The sequence below is a fragment of the Parasteatoda tepidariorum genome, chromosome 12, assembly GCF_982258835.1.
Source record: "Parasteatoda tepidariorum strain Cologne lab strain chromosome 12, Ptep-v5.0, whole genome shotgun sequence".
In the NCBI taxonomy this organism is placed as follows: Eukaryota; Metazoa; Arthropoda; class Arachnida; order Araneae; family Theridiidae; genus Parasteatoda; species Parasteatoda tepidariorum.
Genome location: NC_141766.1, coordinates 36684943 through 36707126, shown reverse-complemented (window position 1 = coordinate 36707126; position 22184 = coordinate 36684943). Strand labels below are relative to the sequence as shown.

Genomic DNA, 22184 nt, shown 5'->3' with positions numbered 1-22184 from the left:
CTAGAATGGATTAACGAAACAGGCAGGGATAGTATTCTTAAAACCAGTTTTAATGATGTCTCTGCAAAAATGAGAAAAAATAATGAAAGTTATCAAAAATGCTAGTTGATGAAACTATTATAATCCCATTGTGAGAAGCGAATTTAATTAATTTATTTTATTTGTTCGCTTGATTTCGGATCTACCATCGAATTTATTTTAATGTCCTTAAAATAGTTTTTCCAAATATGACGAATTCAATATTTCAGATTCTGCTTGGAATTAGAGTGTATTCAAAAATAATTGAAATACCACTGTATTTTAAGTTGAATATGTCTTGTTAACAAACGTTTCTTGCTGGAGTATTGATTCATTCCAATGCAGTTTTAATGAATGTCGAAAATCAAAAAGAACACGTGAGAATTTTTATTCTCGATAAAGCGAAATCATTATTTTTCAAAGCTCTCCGACCAAAAAGAAAACCTAATTTGCATTTTCCTTTTAAATTTTTTAGTAAAAGGTGTAATAAAAAGCCTGCCGATGAATTTTTTTTCCGTTTATTTATTTCTTTAAATGGGATGCTTTTGTTAAAGAAAAAGTTTTCTTTTTATATTAATATCCAAGATAAAAATATTTAAAAAAATTTAATGAAGTTTTATTTAGAACAAGATATGATTTTCGATTTTTATGTACTTGATAAATTTTTACCCATTATTTTGGAATTTTTTTACATAAAGAAAAAAAAATTATGTTTTTAAATTAGATCTAATTTGATCAGATTTTAATTCGATGTCTAGCCATCATATTTATCGAAGCTTAAAAAAGTTTCGATCAAGCTATTTTTTAATTCAAATATTTTAATTAGTTTACTTCTATGCAAATTTATACACATAAATGGATCTAATTAGAGCTAATTTGACTCAATTTCCGTTAGACTTGATTTTAATAACACTGAGAGATAATTGCTTAGTTTTACTTTTTCTTTGCACAAAGAAAAAAAAAGCTGGTAAAATAACAGTGCTGTATTGTAATGATATTTCTAGCTAACAAAAATAGCACAATTTTTGTTAATAAAACCAAAATAAACCTTTTTAAACCAGTCATTTTGTAATTTTTCCGTTCATATGCTAACGATTTTCCCGGAAATTCTGGTTTTCAAGATTATAGCTCTTATTAAATTACATGTATATAGCAAAAAATCTAAAACTGAAAATAAATTTAACCTAATAAATGATTTTTATGTCCTGCTCTAAGGTATCATGATAAATTCACGAAAAATTTTACCTGATTCACTAAATTTTAACACATATTATAAAACCATAATTTATCGTTAAATTTACCAAAATCTTCACCAAAGCTCTTCGATATTTTTTTCTGTTATTTATAATGTAATTTTCGCAAAATTTATTATTTTTAGTGTTAATTTTAGAAATTTTATTCTTTATATTGCTATTTTAGCATTTTTCTATTTAATATGTTTTTAATAATTTTATAATTGATTATAATATCACTACAAAATTGATAACATTATAAATTAGTAATATCACAGCAAGTAATATAATTTAACAACATTAATTATACGATTTTGCATTTCTTTAATATAGGTAATGTTAAGTAGAACTTTCACTCATTATTTTAATATCACTAATTCATTTTCAACATTCTAATAGAAGTAATTGTTTAAATATTAACTATTCAGCATAGCCATTTTATATTTGCCATTATCATTATAAGCATTTTTATTGTAAATTTTGTATTAGAATTTTTACGCATTTTCCAAATATAAAAATTTAGCAACTTATTCCTTATTACATTTATAGTTATTTATTATTAATAATGTTACTATTATTAATTTGATTGTTCTTAATATCATTTAATAATAATAAATATTAAGTTTTACCATTCTCTTTGATATACTGTTAAATTTCAATTATTTTAATATCACTAATGTATTTCAGTATACTAATATAAGTAATTGTTTAAACATTACTGACTTATTACATACGTTTTCTATTTGCAATTAGTTATAAGTACATTAGATGTAAAAGCATCTGAATTCTAACACTTTTTTGAAATGAGGCAATTTAACTTACAACTAAAACAGTGAAACAGCTACTGAAACGTAAAACAACTTACCAAAACCTAAGTAGGAAAGAACGGAAGATAGTGACCTTGAAGGAAGACACACCAGTAAAATTAACACCTGTTACATTAGTGACGCACTTTTTGATTACAATTAACACCGCACGCTGACTCTAGGACTCATAAATAGATTCATCCGATCGCGTAAGTATCACATGCCACAAAAATTCACTTTTCATTCATATCTTATCATCTTAGTCAACCTTAAACACGTTTTGACCTATGAAAAAATGACAACAACGCCTTACTTCACTGTTTTGGAAACATTAACATTTTCTTGTGTTTTCAGACAGTTTCCTGTCGATTTCAACAGTGCTTTCTCGAAGTTAAGTGTATTCTGTTTTTGTTTTTTATTTCTTGAAACCTGCTGGTATCGTTCGTAAAGAAGAATCTGTGAGTTGAATATAATTATGTTTATAATTATGAAATCAACTTCAAAGAAACAACGGACACTGAAATAATGATGTCATGTCGTTGTGCAACGGTAAACAAATGACGCTGAATTACTCCAATCTTTTTACAATTTAATTGCTTAGTTCCTTTCTAACACTGGGCAGCTTTTTTTTCTTCCTTTTTTTACATTCATTTAAAAAAATTTCGACTGGTTTAAAATGTTTAAGGAAGGAAAAAATAAATTTTGTTATTTAACTAAAAAAATTTTGTTAAATTTTTTTTTATCCAATTACAAAAAAAATATAATAATAATAAAAAAAAATTAATAGCACATTTAGTTTTGCTTATTGGCTTAAAAGTTTAGTTATTTGGCTTAAAAATTTAGTTGTTTGGCTTAACATTTTAAAAGTGACTTGAATTATATTCCAAAAATGTGTTTAATATTTGAAACACTTTTAGTCTGCTTATCGATAAAAAAGTGTTTTTTTTAAAAATATTTTTTGATTTTCTTCTGTGGCATCGGAAATACAAAAAAAAAAAAAAAAAAAAAAAAAAAAAAATCTTTTAAGGCAGCGGTGCCTAATTTTTTTCGGCTACGGAGCCCAGAGTAATCTTCCTTTTTTCGGTGGAATCCTGACTTAATAAATAAAATTAAGATAATTGTTAACGTTTTAACCTGTAGAAGTCTATTTTTAAAATATTTAATCTTTTGCTTATGGCTGGTAGAACACGCGGACCACAGATGATGCTACAACATGGAACACCAAAAGGTTAATTAGAGGAATGAGGATTTTTCATCGTTTTATAATTAATAATTTTAAATTAGGTTTTATGTCCGACAGTTAAATTTATAGTCCTTGTGCTAAATCTAGTCTAGTAATGAATTTACTTTTGGTTTTTATACATGAGCAGAAAATGAATAAAATAAGCCGAATTATGCTTTACTTCGAAAGGAAAATTAAAATAACCTGCTATGAACGTGGATAATGGTTATTAAGGAAATATATTTGAAAAGCGCGATAAGAAATATTAATACAATACTTTATAAATGCATATTCTTTTCATAATTTGTTTAATATATTGTTACTGGAAACATTATATTTCTTTTAAAAAAATGCCATTTTTCTTTCATTGATATTTTACTTAAAATAATTTCACAAAAGCAACCGAAAGGCTTAAGTATTTATGAGTTATAGGTTGTATTTTAATATAATCAGAGGTTTCAAAACAAATCATTGGCTATAAAACTCGCTGAACCCCTTTAATTCTTCAAAGGAACCTTAGGGTTCCGCGAAACATCACTTGCGAACATCTGTTTTAAGGCATTCAATAAAGAATACTTTGTATTTTATTCATTTCCTTTGAACCTCGCTTTCTTTGAACTTTTGGAAGCATTTTTGAGATAAAATGTTTCCTTTTTGAAAAAAAAATTTGAGAAAAATAAGAGAGGATTTTTAAGAATCCTTCTCTTTCACTTTTCATATGCTTTCCTTCGTAAAAGAGAGATCAGATAATAGTACTCTTCGAAAGGTTAAAACACACTAAAATTATTGTTTGTAAAGATAAAATTGTTGCTAAAAATATAATATTTTTAAGATATTATATCAAAAAATATACTACGAAGAGATTTAACAAATAAATGCATTTAAAATTTTTTTTAATAACTTCTCAATAACTGAAAAAGATTAAATAAATTGTCTATTTATATATTTTGTTAGTTTAAAAGCTAAAAATAAAATATTTTTATAAAAAAACGAAATACATATTATTTGATTTAAATAGTGGTAATGTGTTATAACTGTTAGTTGTAAAACTGTTTTATTGAGACAAAATTTACTAAAAAAGTGATTACATTTTAAAACATAAAAATTTCTTTTTTTAAAGGATTTAATACGACAAACAAGAACGCAGCTTTTGCATAAAAATGAAACTATTATTATAATAACGACTCAAAACTATTACTGGAGCATTTTTACACCATGCAAATATAATCCAGAATAAAATGTAATCGATAAAATATGTTTATTTAACATTTAATTTATTTATATATCTTGAAAATAGAAAGCTAATCTTCTTTGGGGTGAATGTATTAGGAATTATGTGATAATTGCATACATTACAATGTATTAATGTTTTTGATAAATATGCATTAAGACTACAATGTCAGATAGCAAATGTTTATTTAAGAAAACTTAGTAATTTTATCATTATTTAAGGAAAGAAAGTAATAAAAAACCCTTATAGTGCATTGAAAATATAGTCAAAACTACCTGAATATGGTAAATTTTATCGTGTTTCTGAATCTACGGGAACACCAAAAAGCTCGGTAATTTTTACCGAAACGCTATGGTAATGATTTTGGTAAAATTAGCAATAAAATATTGTTTTATATTATGTTACGAAATTCGGTATATGTAATATAATTCGGAAATTTTATCATGATACCTTAGAACGTGGCATAAAAGCTATTTATTCAATTGTATATACTTTTCAGTTTTGTATTTTTTACTAAATGTGTTATATTATGAACTATAATTTTGAAAGCCAGAATTTCCAGTAAATTTTTACCATATGAACGAAAAATTTACCAAATAAATGGTTAAAATGCCACATATGTTGGCTTTATTAACCAGAATTAAGTTTTTTTATATGAACTATCATTGCTATACAAGTACGGTATATTTACCAGAATTTTTTTTTCCGTATACAAACAAGGACTGTTTTTTTCCGAATTTATACTGTGTATACAGTATCTGCATAAACATTAAACAAGGACTGTATAAATAACTGTGTATTAAATAAAGCTTAATTGAAATCATTAATTCAGGTAACGATGGATTATACCAATACTAAAGTAGTTATATGACGGTAAATGTTAGTGTTTAAATAACAACGGATTCTTTATTTAACATTTACTTATAGGTGATTATCAATTTATTTCCTACACAAGTTTAAAATACATAGTAAGGATAGTGTTTCAAGAGCAGAGAATTAAGTACATTTTTTTTTCATTTAAAATCCTTTACCATTACCATACCAAACCTTCAACATACAAATGGAAAAAATATCAAATGAATGGTTTAAGTAGTGTTTTGGTTTTACTATTTTACTATCGGAATCATTATTTTTTTTTAAAACCAGAAATGTCATTTTTATACAAGCACATTAAATTTTACATGAAATTTTTTCGAGTTAGAGAAAGAAATTACTTCGATTTAAAATACTATTTAAAAAAATATTGCACTAAAATTATAAAAAAAAAGTTTTAAAGAGAGTATACGAATTTTAATTCTTTTCAAAAAATGCCAAAAACTTTTACAAGCATTTAAATGCCTAAACGTATACGTTTTCTTTAATCTTTCTTCTGAAATTCAAAATCAATTGAGTTTGAGTTTAAAAACGAAGGCTTAAAAATGTTTTTCAAGTGATATACCTTTCTTCAGAAAAAAACTGAACTAAATTTTTAAAAATGCTTCAGCAGCTAATTTCCGTTAGACAATACGCTTAAATTTGTTTAATAAATCTGAAAACGTGATTGTACTATCAAGCTAGTCCAAAGACCAACTCGGATATTTAAAGCCAACTTAATGCAATAGCTATTATAATTTCCTACTTTACAATAAGAATTTTTCCTAATTTATTTCTCTTCCAATGTATTTGGTAGAAAATAAACGCTAAACATGTTTGGAGTAGTTGTGTATTTCTTTTTTAAATTCGTCATTATGCCCATATGATTCATTATGCATATCTAAAAACTTCACTCCGTAAAAACTAAACTGAGAAATTGTTTCTGGCAAAATAACCATACTGTATGGTTTTGACATTTCTGGTAAAAACAACATAAATCTGGTAATAAAAGCCAAAATATACGGTATTTAATATGGTAATGTTCCGTTAATATGGTAACGATTTATCGGAAATTATGGTTTTCAAATTTATAGTTCTTATTACAGCCCATTTAGTAAAAATGCATAATTGAAAAGTAAATTTAACAAAATAAATGGTTTTTATGCCATGCTCTAAAATAACATGATAAAATTACACCAAATTTTACCACACTAATAAATTTTTATCACATATTATAAAACTATCTTCTTTTGTTAATTTAACCACAATCATTACCAAAGCCGCTTCGGTAAAAACCATAGAGCTTTTTCTTGCTCACATAGAACCATAAACACAATAAGTTCAATATTATCGTCGTTTCGACCGTACTTTTTCCCAGGGCATATTTCTTAAGTGTCTAATCACAAGATTAAGTTCTGCAGATTTTATTCTATATTTGGAAGCTCACAGCATGGTTTGTTATAAATAAAAGAGCAGTTCATCTATAAACATTTTCTATCAATCAATAATATATTTCCGAAACCAACGTATCTTTGTTCTTCAGAAATAAATCTGCTTACTACTCTTTTACTTCTTTGTTTCTTTGTTGATAACCCAAGCCTCGCTAAACAAAACTTATTTAGATTAACTACTCTTTGACAATTGAAATGATTGCTAATCAAATTTATAATCCCTCAACTTTCATTTAAATTAAAATCGTAATTTTAAACAACTGAAGTTTCATTGTAGAAGATAAAGTAAACATAATGTCTCTTTAAATTATTGATAATATGTAACAAAAAATTAACTTTTTCATAATTTTTTGTTGCATGTTTACTACTTTTTTTTTATTTCTTTACTGTTTCAGACTTGCTTAACAAAACCAATTTTGATTAACTACTCTTTGAAAAATGACATGATTTTATATCAAATTTGTAATTCCTCAACGTTTATTAAAATTAAACATAATTTTAAACAATTAAGGCTATTTTGTAGAAGATAATGTGAACATAATGTATCTTTACATTCTTGATAATATGAAACAAAAAATTAATCTTTTCATAATTTTTTGTTGGATGCTTACTACTCTTTTACCTATTTCCTTGTTTGTTTCTTTACCGCTCAAGACTCGATAACTCAAGACTCGCTGAACATAATTAATCTTGATTTATTACTCTTTTACTAATGACATGATTTTGACTAATGACATGATTTGCAATTCCTCAACGTTTATTTAAATTGAAATCGTATTTTTGAACAACTAAAGCTTCATTGTAACTTTAGTTGTCGCGTTGGTTTGTTGTAGTTGTTTTATTGTTATCATCGCAGCGTAATCTCTAACGCAAACATAATATCTCTTTAAATTATTGACAATATGGAACAAAAAATTAATTTTGTCATAATTTTTTTTTGTAGAAGGTTTACTATTCTTTTACTTCTCTTCTTTTTTATTTCTTTACCGTTTCAGACTTGTTCAACAAAATTAATTTTGATTAACAACTCCTTGGCACACGTCATGATTTCTAATCATATTTGTTCTACGTTCTTTTAAATTAAAATCGTAATTTAAACAACTAAAGCTTCATTGTAAAAGATTAGGTAAATAAAAAGTCTTATTGACAATATGTAAAAAAAAATATCTTTTCACAATTTTTTGCAATATAATCTTACTTTGAATAGTTTTATTATTTTAAACGTTATACAATAAAATTCTGTTATAACTAACATTTACAATCGAAAATGGATCTTTGGAATCGAAATGGAAATGGAATCGAAATGGAAATGGACCATTTATTCGGTTAAATTTATTTTTCATTTTTTTATTCGCTACTAAATGCGTGGTAATAAGAACTAAAATTTTGAAAACTAGAATTTCCAGTAAGCCGATACCATATGAGTAGAAAGATTACCAAAGGAATGGTTTAAATATTGCATATTTTTCTTTTATTACCTGAATAATGGTATTTTTTTTACAAGAATTTCTACCACACGATACGTTAATTGAACCAAAATTTTTTCCATGTGTAGAAGCTTTAACAACGCCCGGTGGCTGAGTGGTAGCGCTTCGCGCTGCCGTGCCACAGGTCCTGGGTTCGATCCTCGGGTTGGGCAGGGTTGACTCAGCCTTTCATCCTTTCAGTAATAAATGAGTACCAAGCATGCTTGGAAACTAAACACTGGGGTTTCCGCGTTCGGCTGACCACCTGATCGGAACATCTGCTTCTGCGCCCCAGAGCCCAGGTCAAGAAAACTGAGATGGGCACAGTAGGCCTTGGCCAAAGGCTCCTAGAGAAGAGCCTCTGCTCTTCTCTAGCAGGCTTTGCCTTGGCCCTCTGGCTGTCGAGGCACTGAGTGAGTTCGAAGCTTTTAAACATTTTAACAAAGGTAAAATAATCTAATGGTACTTTTGGTCAAATAATGGTAATATAATGGTAAGATAAAAAAATGGTCAATGGTATGTTTTGATGTGCAATGTAGTATATAAGCATATCTTGAAAAATCTGCTGGAATTATAAGCAGCGCATTTAGTGAAAGAATAAGAAACATTAATTTTGAAATAGTATACGATGAAATCTGAATTTTTTCGATTACTATTTGTTGGTTGCATAATTTATTTTGCAAATAGTCATAAAATGATGATATTATTATATTAAAATTCTAATGAAAGTAATGACAGGAAAACCTTTTTGATAAGTTATATGAAAAGTTATTTTATCTGATTTCCAAAATGACGGATGTATTTGTGAAAAAATGAGGGCGAATTCAAAATCCAAAATAAGTAAAAGTTATAAAAATGACTTCGATATAAGGTATGACAGAATGCCTTAAATCATGTATAAAAAAAGAAAACACTTGTCGTTCTTCATTTTACCTGTCACTTTTTAGTAAGACTCGTATCCACTTCCAACGGTTATGATTTATTCATGTGTTTCCTCCAAAAAAAATGAATTCTTTTTTTAAGAATCGGCCAAAGATCGCAAAAGCAATTTTTTTCATTTTTGTGAAGATCGATTATATATATTTGTGTAGGAAGTTTTGAGATTGTAAACTTTCACTCAAATTTCCCGTTTTGTTGTCAGTTTAAAATATTTACGCTGCGATTAAATTCATAACATAATTTAAAGTAATACAATATCTTAAATTGCCGGGAAAATTTGTGAAGATCTGATTTCTGGTGAGTTAAAAAAGAAATTTATATCTCATTATTATAATTTAATTCTTATATTAACACTTCTTATATTTCACGTTTAATAATTTTTTTGAGACATTAAATTGAGTTACCAATTTGACTAAAAGATTTATTGCGTATACCATGTAATTTACCATATATGCAAAATATTTGCGCTGTGATTAAATTCGTAACATAATTTAAAGGTATACAATATCGTAAATTGCCAGAAGAATTGTGAACAGGTATTTTTCAATTTGACTTCTGGTGAGTTAAAAATTAATTTTTATATCCCATTATTGTATTTTAGCTATAATATTAATACTTCTTATATTTCGTGTTTAAAAGAAACTTTCGGTTTTTTAAATATTGAAGTGATTTACGGATTTGACTGAAAGAACAATTGGAATTTACCGTGTACCCATTTACAGAAAATCGGTTTAACGTTGAAACATAATATCGGTTACCTTAAACCAAAATACAATGCAATTTCTGCAAATTCATTTAGGTGCAAAATTAAATCACATTTCCACTCAAATTGGTTCATACCATAGTATAATCAAGTTCAAAAAGGATTCCTTTAAGTGAAAATGTAGCCCGACTTTGGACCATGATAAGACTATCGCAAATTTACGCAGTGCTTAACTTAATATAAATAGTTATGGCTATAATTAATAACGAATATTGCTAAAAATGACTATAAATATATTTATGTTTTAAAATCCAATATGCCTAAGAACAAACTATTTATAGATACAATTAACGATAGCATTTAATTGGATACCTTCAAGAGACGTCATCGTAAGTATATTATAGCATTTGTCGATTCAGAAGCCAATCAGTTTCCACACACATGCGTGGCGTCACATTCAGTGAAAATTTTATAGTTGATAATTAAATCATCTGCCCAAAGATCTGCCAAAATGTATTTTGTATGCCATTTTTGTAAGATTTAAAGGATAATTGAACTTTCTGATTAGATTAAGATTTAGGGACGGATTCGGTTTAAATCGTAGCAGACTCATGTTAAAAAAATTGTGTGATATTACATATTCAACGTAATATAATTTAATGTCATATTAAATCATTTCTGATGAACAAAAACAAAAAGAGAACGCAAAGATAAGAAGAGGATAATTGGAGATACTTAATTATTCAGCAATCATTACTGAAAAGTTTTATTTACGTTTATGAAAGATTTAAAATCTTTCAGATATGCTGCAAATAGCTTAAAAGGATCGAAGACTAAAAAATTGAATTGAAGAAAAATTAAAGTTATCGAGTATGCGAATTTAAAAATGTTGCTTTGGGAAAAATTAATTAAAAATTTACATAAGCAAGTGCTATTTATATGCTCGCTAGTGAAAAAAGCCTGATGGAACTACTTCGTTAAATCTCATTTATATTAGATTCAACTTATACTTGTAGTAAAGTGTCTAATCACACAGTCGAATCATAGTAAATATAAAAATTGGTTGCTTTTTTTCAGAAACTTTCATAAAAACTCATAAAATTTTCAATCATGCTCCTTTTTTACTATGTTTTTTAACTTTTCTTTAGTTTTTAAACAACCATTAGGCTACAATTTCTTTTAGATCACACAACCCCAATGTTCCAATACACTAATATTTCCAATCCCAGAACAATGATTGGAAATATTAGTGTAATTTTTCGCAACGGACAGAGTAATTCACTGCTAAGGAACAAGACTTAGTTTTTACACCAATTATTTAAATTGTATGAAATAAGGGTCACTGAACAAAAAAACTAATCTAATCATAAGATTTCAACATTGCTGATCTAATTCTGTGCTGTCTTAGGGATGTTTTTCTTATTATAGACTGAGCTCGCTCACTGATGTGGCGACAAACATGAATCAGCATATTTTTCTAATATGCTAAATAATCAGCTATTGCTTTTCAATCAACATATTCATGAAGAGTATTCTATAAATATTCATATTTAAGATTACAATACTTGTGTACTTCGGGCTGAAACAATATGTGACTTGTTTTATGAATACACGTATCTTATTATAGCACAATCAGCCTGCGAAATCACCTGACTTAAACTTTGAAAAAGATCTGTGGAATATTCTGGAACAACGAGAAAAAATGCCGAAATGTCGACAGCGTCTCAACAAATCGGAGCTATCAAATACTCAGCGCAGACAAAAATACAGGTAAAATTACCGTGCTGTATGATAACGTTATTTCTGAAAAAGGAATAATTCTGGTTAATAAAACTAAAATACACGGTATTTAAACCATTTGGTAATTTTTCGTTCACATGTTAACGGTTTACTGAAACTTCTGGTTTCCAAAAATATAGTTTTTATTTCCTCACATTTAGAAAAAGAATACAAAGCTGAAAATTAATGAAACCGAATGAATGGTTTTTATGCCATGTTCTAAAGTATTGCCAAATCTTATCCTATAAAATTGCCAAATCTTATCCTAATATAAAACATATATTATTGTTAAATTTTCCAAAATCATTATCAAAGCACTTCGGTTAAAATTACTGAGCTTCATGGTGTTCTCATAGAGCCAGAAACACGGTAAATTTTACCATATTCTGGTGGATTTGAGTTCTCATTGGTTAAACTAAATGCGTACTTGCAAACCCCTTTTCAATTCCAGTCCTAATCTTTTTAACACTGTTATCAAGTACAGAATTAGACTAACGTAGTATTAAATAATACTTTTGTGATTTTTTTAAGGATTAGCAGTGTTTTGTGAGCTTGTTTGAGCTTATGTTAACTAACTGCAACTTTAAAAACTGACGAATTTCTTTATAATGCATTAATTTAAATTATAATATATACTATAAATTTGATGTTCTTAAAAATCTCATTAATTTAAATGTATAATGTAGTATTATATAGTATTAAATATTACTTTCGTAATCTTTTAGGGGCCAGAAATTTTTTGTGAGCTTATGTTAACTAACTGCAACTTTAAAAACTAACGAATTTCATTTATAATGCATTAATTTGAACTATTATATAAACTTTGAATTTGATGTGCTTAAAAATCTCATTAATCTAAATTTGCTAATTTCTTTATCATTTATTTTTATAATTACAAACACTAATAACTTTTATTATGATAAAATAAATAAGCAGTTTTCAAACATTTTTACTTTTCAAAAAACATCTCATTAAAATCAGTTTCGATCTAATTAAAATCATTTGAAAAATTAAAATCAATTTCGAAATTTTTCTTTTGGGAATGTTTAACATGATTTATATTCTAACATTTAATAAACAATTTTTCTGCCAATTTGTTTGGAGATTAAATTAGAATGAAATAAAAAATTCCTTATCAAACCTTTTTATAAAGATTAAAGTATTGAAAAAATAACTTTTTATATTTGAAAAAAAAATGTTGCAATTTTATTTTTGAACTATTTAAAAGCTGGCTTTAAATATCGGGAAAAACACACAAAATATTAATTAAGAAAATCCGAAATAAAGAATTAGTGCTACGAAACATTATATAAGAAACATAACCTTTTTTCTATTAGTAAAAGTTTAATAATGCTCCTTTTTCAATGAGGATTTTTCACTGCTTTAAAAATTTTAATTAAAAACAACCTGATTAAAAATATGAATTTACCAAAGATTTAGTTTCTTGTCTTCGTTTTTTTTAATTAAATCCTTAATATCATTACCTGCAACATTCACGATCACGTATAGTATTACAAACTAAAAAACTCAAACATGCATTTTTAGAAATTTGTAATTTTTTATTGAGCAGAAAAGCGCCATTTTATCAGCTTAAAAATCTTGATTTAACTTTTTTTCACAATTTAAGATTTTTAAGCACAACATCTTTTCATTATTTCAATTTTTTTGTTTAAGTGCAAAAGGTAAATAAAAAAGTAAAACCAAGCTATGAAAATTGGAAATAAAATCTATAAATGTATTGGGTTTTAAGAAAAGTAATAATTTCACTATGGTGTTTGCGAAGTATTTGCTGTTGTAGAATAATTTCTTAATAATTACTGAAAAAAGAATTAATAAAATCATTGCACTTTTCCTTGAGTATATCGAAAAAAAAATTTCAGCTAAACTATTTTGAAAAAAGTATTTAACAAGTTATTTTCTGAATGTAAAATATTTACTTAAATAATGACTGACTTTTTTTAGAGGAATTAAAATTTGAAAATAAAAGACGACTACATTATCAAAAGAACACTATTAAAAATGGATACTCAAATATCATAAAACCGTTTCCTAGTATTTGCTCCGAGGTATTTGCTTCGTCACTTCTTCAAAGAAACAAATTTCGTCAAAATTTAAAAAAAATATTTCGTCAAAATTAAAAAAAAAAATATTTCGTCATTTTATTTTTCAAAAAGAAAAAAAAAAAAAAACTCACGAGGTTAGATGCCCATAGTGCCTTATGGGCATTTAACGGGCTATAAATTTGATCACTTTTTCGTGGGCACCATATGGGTCGATCAACGTCACCCAAAAGAAGGCTAAGACAACCAAGAGAGAGAGAGAGAGAGAGAGAGAGAGAGAGTTAAATTATATGCATGCACTCCTGAAGCAGGACTCCAACCTGGGATCTTTCTGGAATGAGATTAGCTTCTTGACCACCAGACAGCCCGTACGGCTTATTTCGCCATTCTAGTTTCTATCGTATAGCCATTTTAGTTGACTATCTAACCTAATGCATAACAAAGAATTTCCGAGTTGAGGAAGCATTTTCGTCAGATATTTAAGAGTTCACGTTTTGTCACAAATCACATGATTTCGTAAAGAAATGATTCTCAAAATTAACGAAATACAGCTCAAGGATTGCAAGAAGACTTAAAACAATTTTTGTCTAATTTATTTAAAAAATATAATTTCTGTGAATCTATGACATGCCTTAGACATGCCTGTGAATGTGACATGCCTTAGAATCATCCCTATAGATGGATTTTAATGAAGAAGATATTAAAACGTTTAAATAATTTCCAACTACTTTTCAAGCATAATTCCATGTTTTTTTTTCATATTTTTCTCTGAAATATTTAGTTTTTTTTTTAATGTAAAAATTATGTTACAGAGTGAAATGACATATGGTATAATGCCATACAGTTTTAGGGACTAAAAACTGTAATCTGGTACTACAATTAAAGGATATAAACAATACAACCATATTATTGGCAGGGAGAATGTTTTAGAAGAGAATGTTTAGAGAGAAGAATGCTTTAGAATGTTTTAGGGTTTCAAGAAGTTGAACAATATAATTGCTAAAGTTTGGCATGCTTTTAAGTGCATCATTACATACAAAAATTGATCACTAATGACTGACCACTTGGATCAGTCTGCGTAGGGTCCGAGGGTGGGAGGTATTGGTCCTCGTTAAACTGTTCTACCGTAAGGTGCTCAACTTCGCACGCAGGTAGTTGAGCTACCGAAGCGGGGGTACCATCTCCTCTGCAGAGGATCAAAATTGTGATGGCATGTCTTCGGATCATCCTCTGGTATGTTTCCCAGACAGTCGCCAATAACCCATTGTGCAGCTCTAGTGTGACGTAAATGAACTACAACCAACAATAATATTGAAAAAATTATAATTACTTACAAAACCATGTTTTATGAAGTAGGATGCATGCTGCCAAAAAATGAGAGACAAAGCAAGTAACACGAATACTACTTTTAAAAATTGATACAACTTTTAAAATAGAAATGAGTTTTTAAGTAATTAGAGTTTATTTATTTCTATCATGTTGTTTTTATTATTTTTATTTGATACTTCAAAGCAAATACTTGATATTTGAAATCATAAAAGTCGCAAAATTTTATATCAGAATGTACAGCTCGGTGTTAAGCTAGTATGATAGAATTTCTAGTACAAAATTTGATAAAATTGCCAGGATTGGTTTGAAATGTTCAAGTAAAAAGAGAAGAATCTTTATAAGCTTATTCATACACTGCGAAAAAGTGTGGTTTACCAGAATACGGTAATGTTTACCGTGATTCTGACTCTACAGGAGCACCAAAAAGCACGGTAATTTTTACCGAAACGTTTTGGTAATGATTTTGGTAAAATTAAACACAAAATATTTCTTCATATAAATATGTTGAAATTTGGCATTTGTGGAAAAATTTGACAATTTCATCGTGAACCTTATGAAAAGGTATAAAAATATTTTTTTTCTGTTAAATTTGCTTTTCAGATTTTTGCTACTAGATGCGTGGTGATAAGAACTATGATTCTGAAAACCAGAATTTCCGATAAACCGCAACCATATGAACGGAATGGTTTAAATATCGTATATTTTGGTGTTATTAACCAGAATTAAAGTCTTCTTTACTACGAAAATTTTACCAGAATTTTTTTGTGTACTCTTCCATAACTATGGAATTTTCGTAATATCAGAATATATTTTCTGTTACTACCCCAAAAAAATGTATGGTCAAACTGACCAGAATATGGTAAAAGGTTTTGTGTTTACGACTCTATGGGAACACCGAAAAGCTCGATACATTTCATCGAAGTGCTTTGGTGCAGATAAAAATAAGTGTAAAATGTGGTTTCATAATATGTTATAAAATTTGGTAAATGTGACAAAATTTAGTAATTTTTAATGATACCTTAGAACAGGGCATAAAAACTATTTATTTCGATTAATGTACTTTTCAGTTTTGTATTTTTTATTAAATGTGAGGTAATGAAAACTATAATTTTAAAAACCGGAATGTCTAGTAAATCGTCATCATATGAACCGAAACATTACCAAATGAATGGTTTAAATATGGTATATTTTGGTTTTTATTAGCAGCATCGAATTGTGTTTTTTTATTCATTTTTTTAACCAGAAAATTTTATTTTAATGAGGATTCTAAAAACATCATATTACGGATAAATGGAACACCCTATATAAAGAATTCTATTAAAGATTGCATTTTAGAAACGACAAAACCTAAGGAACTATAATGAATACCTATTTATTTATTTATTTTAAATCTGCCACAAAAATTAGCTTGATGTTGTCTAGTTCATCCTTTTCGAGGCATGTCTCAATAATCGAGATGCTTTTAAAAATAGTTTCATTATTTCGGATTTCTTAAAACATTGCTTTTAATATACTGTTGAATTCGATAATCCCTTTCATTTTAAAAGAAAGTACGAATATTACTAGATAAGTTTGTTTGCAAGTAGGTCTTTTTTATTGTATTTATAGCTTTCGAATAATTTAATTTTCTCAGATGTTTCTAAACATTATTTAAAATAATTTAAATCTTAATCCTTAAACGCTAGGGCTTATCATTTAATTAATAGAAACGATCTTAAATCAATAAAAATTACATTAAACAACTGGCATTTTTAATCAAGAATTTTTAATTAAACGAAGTGAAAATTGAGTCAGTGAACAAGCTCGAGAGTATGAAAATTGATGGTCTAAGAAAAAAAACTGTATTTAAAGCTTGCAAAATCACGTTGCATGATCCCTTGGCTTCGATAAGCCCTTCTAAGCAAACAAAGCTTTTTTTTCTCGGTTTTATTATTTTTTGAAAATGTTTGCATCCGTGCATGCTTTAAGTAGAAAAAAAAAAGTAAGTAGAAAAAAAAAGCATTTTTAAAAAATATATTATATAAAAAACGTAATTACTATTAGCAAATATACACAGAAAAAAAAGGATGGTTAAAACTACCAGAATTTGGTAAAATTTATCTTGTTTCTGGCTCCATGGAAACACCAAAAAACGCGGCAATTTTTTCCAAAGCACATTGGTAACGATTTTTGTAAAATTAAGAATTAAATATTGTTTGATAAAATGCAGTAAAATTTGATAAATGTGATAAAATGTGGTAATTTTATGTTTTTTTTTTTAATCAATGATATCATTATCATACATTACGGTAATTTTAACAGAAATTTTTTCTCGTTTACACAGTGGTGTCCAAATGAGGATAAGGCATACTTTGTATTATGTATGAATAAAGTAAAACAATGGGAATAAAGCACTAATAAAGTTATAAAAATGGACATATAGTTTGTCTAAAGTAAGAACTCTCCTAGCCATTCGTCTGGAACCGTGGCGGTGACTATGGTAACGAGGTATAACTTTTTCAAGTAGGGGTTTGGGGTCACTGTTTAGGACAGTTTTTGACTCGAGTCGGTGAAAGAATTCGTTGGGGCGTTATTATCGTAGACAAACTGTACTTTATTTTTGGTTCAGTAAACAAAAACCTTTCTCAGTTGTCCGATTAATAAATGGCAAAACAAAGTTAAAAGCATCATACAATAAGGAAAAAGTGATTTAACCAATAGGAAAAGAGGAACAAGCTTGAATCAGATAATAATAAAAATGAGATAAGAAACATGTTAGCATCCCTTCCATATTCTTGCACACTGGAAATCCCCCAAGCCTCTCTCACCTGTTACTTATCTTCCCTCTTTTATTATCTTGCTAAAGCATGTTCCATTCTCCTTACTGAGTAAAACATTTTCTTTCTCCATATTGTATCAAGTGAATGGACAACTGGTCAAATTTTTATTTTGTGAAGTAGCTAAGTTAACCCATTTTGATCTAGCGTAACATATACGTTACGGGAATTGCGAGAATTCTAGGAGAATTCGTCTAATTTGGAAATGACTGTTTTGACATAAAGGAAATGTTTTTTATTCCTTTAAAAAATTAAGTAGTAGCTTATAGAAAAGAAATATTCATTTAGTTGAAAAAATAATAAATTTTTTAATAGTAGTTTTTTTTGCGGCACAGCATATAAAAATTTCAGGCGTTAATGGGTTAAAGCCTCATAAAGTTCTTTTTTTTTGCTCTGAATTTAAACAAAAACCGGTTCTGAAGCCGGCGAAAAGCATGCACATTTCCTTTACATACACAAAGCAGAGGCTGTTACGTAATAAAACCTGCTGAACTTCTTTCCTTGCTTTGGACATCTCATTATCTGGAGAAAACATAAACATTCAAATGTAAACAGTTAAAAGGCTTCTCCCTGTTCTCGTTGTGTATAGTGAAATTAAAACTATTACTAGGCATCCTAATTTATTGTATTTTGTTTCGAACTTTAAGTGATAAAAGAGTAAAATAAAGTTTTTTTGAAAATGCCTTTAGTTTTTTTTATTATTTTCAGATATTTAAAAAAATGGAGCTAGCTTCTCTTTCACGCTTATATAAGATAACAAGCCAGATAAATATATTTAGACAAATATAATAAGATAGACAAATAATTTATATATTTGAGATTTTATAGAAAATATTTAGTGGGGCTGGCGTTATAATATAAATAAGTTTTGCATAAGTTTGATAAATACTGAGAAAATCGTATGATCAAAACTACTGAATATGGTAAAATTTACCGTGTTTCTGCCTCTACGGCAACCCCAAAAATCATGGTAATTTTTACCGAAGCACTTTTGGCAAACTTAGCAATATATTTTTTTTTTAAATATGAACTGTGTTAAAATTTTATCATCATATCTTAGCAGAGTATGTCATAAAAACCATTTATTCAGTTAAGTTTATTTTGAAATATTATTTTTACTAAATGTCTGGTAATAAGAATTATAATTTTGAAAACCAGAAATTCGGAAAGAATAAAATCGGAAAAATTACTAAATGAATGGTTTAAATACTGCATATTATTTTAATTTCATCAGCCTATATCATATTTTTTGAATTATGAATCACTCTATGAATTACTTTTAATGAGTTACTTATCTACGAATTACTTTATGAATTACTTTTTAGTTTTGAAATAAGAACTATGATCTTAAAAACTGGAATTTCTAGGAAATAGTTATCATATGAACGGAAAAATTATCAAATGAGTGGTTTAAATGCCGCACATTTTGTTATTATTATTATTATTTTTTACTACCAGAAATTTCATTACTCTTCAGTACGGGGTAGTTTTACCTGAACTTTTCTCTCCGTGAATAAACTAACTATTTTGTTTTACTTTTTCGAACGTAGAAATACTAAAAAATGAATGTTGATGGGAACATTTCAACATAAAATGAATTTTAAGTCCCTTAACAGCAACAAAAGTGCTTTTTTGTTTAAAGATAATTTAAATAAAAACCATATAAACTACATTAAGCTGAAAAACTTTTGAGCTAAATAAAACTGTACCTCATATAAAAATTTTATGTGATGCGAACGACAAATTGTACTCGAGAGAACTTGAGATGCGTAAAAACACTTCGAGTTTGAAATGTTATAAAATATGCAGGCTAAAATTTTCGGCTTACTATAAATGTAAGAAATTTTTTATAGAAGTGTTTTCAACGTGATATTTTTTACCTTGATCAATTTTGACCTGAATATGTAATGGTATACTTATTTTAGAAATGATATAACGTAAGCTGAGGCTTTTTCGTTAAGCATACTAAACTCGAGGGCTTAAAATTAGGCGACATTAATGAATTAAATTATGTTAGGATATTTTTTATCAGAAATATACTGAAATGTGGTTTTAAATTTTACACAACTTAAAAATCATAGCGGTTACCGAAATATTTCGTCGTACAACATTGTTAACTTAACAGATTCTAAACAGATTCTGAAATGGCGCCATCTATTGAATTGTCTTTTTTTTATAAAATACTTATTTTTTACTCGTCTTATTTTAAATTTTAAGGTAAATTAAAGCAATCTCATCAACTCTGTCTCAAAATTATAACTGAAAGAAAAATTGTTAAGCTATGTTACTTGCATATATGTCAACAATACATACTTTTTTTTTACAGTCTTTAAGTTTGTAATGGAGATTGTTGTGGTTAAAATTTGAAGTAGATGATTTTAGTTGATAGTGACAGTGTAGGTAAATAATTTTATGAAAGAAGAAGTTTGATCAATTGGATGGGGGTGTTCGGTGAGATGGAAATTTCAGATAAAAGTAATATGAAGGCATATACAACGGACAAAATTTTTTATTAAAATTTCCGTACTGTATGAAAATGACAAAAAAATTATCAATAAATTTGGATTTTAGTTAAGAATACTAAACTTGAGGCTTAGTATTAGGCAATATTAATGCATGAAAGTACGTTAGGATATTTTTCATGAGAAATATACTGAAATGGGGTTTCACATTTTATGCAACTTATAGTTCATAGCGGTTACCGAAATATATCGTCGTACAACATTGTTAACTTAACAGATTCTGAAATGGTGCCATCTATTGAATTGTCTTTTTTTTTTATAAAATACTTATTTTTTACTCGTCTTATTTTAAATTTTAAGGTAAATTAAAGCAATCTCATCAACTCTGTCTCAAAATTATAACTGAAAGAAAAATTGTTAAGTTATGTTACTTGCATATATGTCAACAATACATACTTTTTTTTACAGTCCTTAAGTTTGTAATGGAGATTGTTGTGGTTAAAATTTGAAGTAGATGATTTTAGTTGATAGTGACAGTGTAGGTAAATAATTTTATGAAAGAAGAAGTTTGATCAATTGGATGGTGGTGTTCGGTGAGAGGGAAATTTCAGATAAAAGTAATATGAAGGCATATACAACAGAGAAAATGTTTTATTAAAATTTCCGTACTGTATGAAAATGGCATTTCTGGCAAAAAAATTATCAACAAGTTTGGATTTTAGTTAAGAATACTAAACTTGAGGCTTATTATAAGGCAATATTAATGCATTAAATTGAGTTTGGATATTTTTCATGAAAAATATGCTGAAATGTAGTTGCACATTTTACGCAACTTTCAGCCAAATATTCCGTTAACCAAATATTCCGTTGTACTACATAGTTAGCTTAACAGATTCTAAACAGATTCCGAAAAGGCGCCATCTATTGAATTATTTTCTCATAAAATATTTATTTTTTACTCGTCTCATTTTAAACTATAGAGTGAATGAAAGCAATCTCATAAATTCTGTCTCGAAATTATAAGGGAAAGAAAAAATTGTTAAGCTATGTTACTTACATATGTGTTAACAATACATAATTTTTTACAGTCTCTAAGATTTCAATGGATTTTTGTGGTAGAAATTTGAAGTAAATGATTTTAGTTGACAGTGTGTGTAAATAATTTTATGAAAGACGAAGTTTGCTCAATTGGATGGTGATAATTCCCTGTGCAGGAAATTTCAGATAAAAATAATTTGCTCGAACACTAAAAATATGCAAAGGGTTCCTTTTAAATATTTTTTTCCTAAAAACTTTCGAGACTTATTTTAAAGTCTTCCATGACCTAATCTTGAACTGGGATAATATATGTTGTGATTCGATAATTTGGAGTAAGATCTCAAAAACTGTACGCTATTCAAAGTTTATTTTAAATATCAACGCAGATTTTTAATCATTGATTTGTAACGTTAGGAAGCTACAATCTTAAACTTACTGTTAATGATATCAAATATTCTCTGATTACTTGATTAAAAGCTTCATTGTCATCAAAAATATGCAGTTGGAAATAAAAGTCAAAATGTTTCAAGCGCTCAAAAATAGACGTCCATTCTCTAGACTTGCTAGAAAGGAATAAGAAGAAAAAAAAGCGATTCGAAATACAAAACGTAAAGTTGCTAACGAATAATTGGAAAATGAAAGTAAGACAAAACAGGAAAAACCACTCTAGTCGAGAGTGAACCAGAAATAAATATGTAAATGCAGAACAGGAAAAAATTACTGTGGCCGACAGGGGAGATTCAGGATAAAATGCATTTCCACGCGCTATGGAAAGGTGGT

General features: G+C 27.5%; 1 protein-coding gene across 3 annotated transcripts in view; it reads right to left on the bottom strand.

Annotated features, from left to right (window-relative positions):
• Positions 1-22184, bottom strand: part of LOC107455118 (complexin) — a 281189-nt gene that overhangs the window by 124701 nt on the left and 134304 nt on the right. The window contains exon 1 of one of the 3 annotated variants that reach the window (XM_043041064.3): positions 2116-3069. The exons of the other annotated variants lie outside the window; for them this stretch is intronic. The gene's annotated coding sequence lies outside the window, so the exon portion shown is untranslated. Of the gene's footprint in view, positions 1-2115; positions 3070-22184 lie in introns of those variants that run through there. 3 annotated transcript variants of the gene reach the window in all.